This window comes from Nycticebus coucang, chromosome 10 (assembly GCF_027406575.1).
Source record: "Nycticebus coucang isolate mNycCou1 chromosome 10, mNycCou1.pri, whole genome shotgun sequence".
Lineage (NCBI taxonomy): Eukaryota > Metazoa > Chordata > Mammalia > Primates > Lorisidae > Nycticebus > Nycticebus coucang.
The window spans coordinates 116,648,367-116,651,805 of record NC_069789.1 but is presented as its reverse complement, the minus strand read 5'-3'; the positions used below and the strand labels follow the sequence as shown (position 1 = coordinate 116,651,805).

Genomic DNA, 3,439 nt, shown 5'->3' with positions numbered 1-3,439 from the left:
ACATATTTGAATAGTTCTCTCTCTTGGTGGAATCTTTTTATGGTGTGGAATTCATGTTTCCAATTATTTTATGTGGATTATTTTTCACTAGCTTCATGATATCAGTAGTCTTATCAGCAGACTTTTTATAAAATATGGGTTACCTTTTGTTGTCCAGGCTGTGCTAACCTGATTATGTGGTTCATAAAATTCTCTTTTCTTCTATCCATACAACATAGATGTATTTCAGACATGGTACATTTGGCAAACATCACCCTTAAACCATTCTTCAGAATTTCCTATGGCACAGTTTTGGCCATGATCCTATTTCATCATGGGTTCATGGCCTATTTGTGACTTTGGACAACTCTAATATCCTTTATGCCACGGTATGTCTTCTTGGAACCTGCCCATATCCACCAACCTTCAAAATTTATTGGCATATCACAAGGTCATCTTCTGAAAAACATTTGCAGCTGTCAATTGCTCTCCCTTTATCATTTTATTCTAATATTATTGATGCCTTTCCTTGGGCAGTGGTACAGTGTCACTAAACATTTATTCACTATATCCTTATCTATAGGAATTCACTTTTGACTGCTTTTCCCTTCCATTTTGGGTTGCTTTCTATTATTCCAATTTTAGCTCTATAGGTTCCCTTTATTTCTTTTTTATTTTGTTTTGTTTTTTCATTGATAATTTGTAGCCTAGGGCTACAAATGCATTATTTTCTTTTGAAGGAGACAGTTCAAAATGTTGTTTAAATATAAACATACATTCTCCAAGAATGTTTGCAAACATGTTTGTTGCTGTCCATTAGCCCAATGGCACAGAGATATCACTGCAGATGAAATGAATTATTTATTAATTAAGGGAAGACTGTGGGCTCACTCAGGCTCACAGCGATTGTTCATCTTTATTCACTGTATTATATATCCAAACTCATCAGATAAGAATAAGTAAGAATAAAGAACAAAAGCATTAATTGAGACTGCCATAAGAAATTTCTCCTCAGCATAAATGTTACAAAGCATGTAGACATCATTTCTAAGTCTGGAGCATATAACTTAAAGATAAACTACAAGGACACCAGGCTGTCTGTTCTGTTCACCCATCTCCCTAAAAGGTTAAATGAAACTTTTGTGTAATTTGAAGTTAGGGAATGAAGAGCAACAGTTCAGCTCCAGGCAGGTGCTACATCTCCAGCTATGACTGGCTGGTGGGGACCTCAGGAATTCCTTTCCCAAGGCCTTTTCAGCAAGCAGGGAGGAATTAATCCCCAAGTTTCATTTATGGCCGAGAATGGAATTTTCCCGTCTTAGGTTCTCGTACCACAAGGAGCACATATGAGACAAAGCCACCTTTCTGGGTTGCTGAAAACCATGCCCCTTCACATGTTATATACATCTCTGCTCCCAATGCAGATACAAGTTTTCAAAAATGGTCACAGTGACTCATTTGTCCCTCAAGTATTACATCTAAGCCCTACACGAACTCCAGTATCCCCTGGTCTCCATAAACCCCAGTGTGGCCCAGTCCCTCCTTGTTCCTCCTGGTTATTCCTCTTCTTAGCCAAGTTTGAGCTGGTACAGATGTCCCTACTCTAAGGATGGAGGTATATTTTATTCTGGACACTCCACATCACCCTTATCCCACAGATAACAATACATGCGGTGCTACTGCTAGTACTACCTTTCTAGCATTAACAGGTTTAAGAGTAAACTAGAGCAGTTGTCACTGGCACTAAGAATTTCCTCCACAGAAATGAACAAATAGTTCAAAAACTAAAATTTTAGGAAATCTATTTAACTTCCTTTTTACCTTTTCAATATGGTTTATTTTATAGCTGAACATTTCTTTCACATAGGTTATAATTTATCTGTACATTGACAAGTTTTTTAATCTAAAATACAATGCCTTTAGTTTTAATGTATTTTCACATGTTCTCAGAACGGCTAAATTCAGTGATGTCAGTAAGGTTTAATAAGCAGTTCACTGACTCTCTATGATAGGAACAATCAGGTTGGTCACAAACACACCAGTCAAGGTAAGCATAAAATTATTGGTAAAAAGTAAACTTGTAATTCAGTAACTTGAAGATCCAGGAGCTTTGTGTTGTTCTTTGTCACTAAATTAAGTCACTATTCAACTGCTGTAGGTGTATTTCAGCAGCACCCATGCCTGGTAATGAAACATCCGAGAGTGGTGTCTTTCCTATGTGAAATGTAACTGGTGAGAAAGCAGGTGAAGAAATAGGTGAAGGATTGGTTATACTTCCCACACTGTATTTTTTTTTTTTTTGCACTAGTCTTTTTTTTCTTTTTTTAATTAAATCATAACTTTGTACATTGATGCATTCGTTATGGGGTTCAGTGTACTGCTTTGATATACAATGCAAAATGCTTACATTTAACTAAGTAGCACATCCATCACAATTATACTCATTTCTTAATAGATTTGAAATGTACCAATTTTTTTTGCACTAGTCTTAGTAGAGCTAGAAGAAAACTGCCTTGAACCTGGTGTCTGTACAGGGCTCCTATGCTGTACAGGAGATAAAACTATTGAATAAGAAACTTTAGGTGGTGCCTGATCACTGCTATGAGGACTTCCAGGAGATGCTGAAGTTAAGGAGTCAGAGGTGCTTCTGTTCCTATCAAAAAAGAGTTTTCTTCTGAGAGATGAACTGAGATTTATGGGAGACTGGTCTGCAAGTTTATCAGCTCTGAAATAGTCACCTAATATTTTCTCTAACTTAAAATCCACAGAAAGAGACAGCAATGTCTGACAAGAAACATTGCTTTTCTCAGAATGAATGTTCAACTTTTTCCAACTGGAGAATCACTCACAATCCATTTACTGGAATAATAGCCTGAAAGCTCTTTCCCTTCGTGTTCAGTCCAAGGAGAAGGTATGATCTTTAGTAAAAAACTCTTCCATGACTTTTTGTCTTTTGTCTTCCACATCTTTATCTATTCAAGAATGACTTAGTATAAAGTTCGATAATGAATATCTTCTGGATCTATTTCTACGGGATTTATTACAGCTTAGTTGATCAATAGATCATCTAAATTGCCCTGGAGTTGGTAGTTTCTTTGGCTTAAAAACAGACTGGCAAGGGTTTGTTCATGGAGATTAGAATAATCACTAGGACATTCAAAAGGATTTAAAATAGGGATCCTTCCTGGAGTTACTGGTGTTATTTGCATTTTGGATTCTTTGAGATCTCTCATACATAGCACAGAGAGAAAACCAAGTATATAGAAAGGACCCTCAATACCAACTCCAGAGCACTCCCAGGGGCCAAGCCAGCTCCCACAGCAGACATCCCCTTTATTTCTTTTCAAAAATCACTTTGCTATTGCTTTTCTACTGTCATGGATTTCTTTAAAGGTTAATAACTAGTCTTCACATTTATTTCTGCAATGGACATTCCATAATGCATTTTCCTAACAGAATA

General features: G+C 36.6%; 1 pseudogene; it reads right to left on the bottom strand.

The window, feature by feature from the left end:
- Nucleotides 1-2,107: 2,107 nt before the first annotated feature.
- LOC128596566 (protein aurora borealis-like) lies at nucleotides 2,108-3,212 on the bottom strand (annotated as a pseudogene).
- Nucleotides 3,213-3,439: the final 227 nt, after the last annotated feature.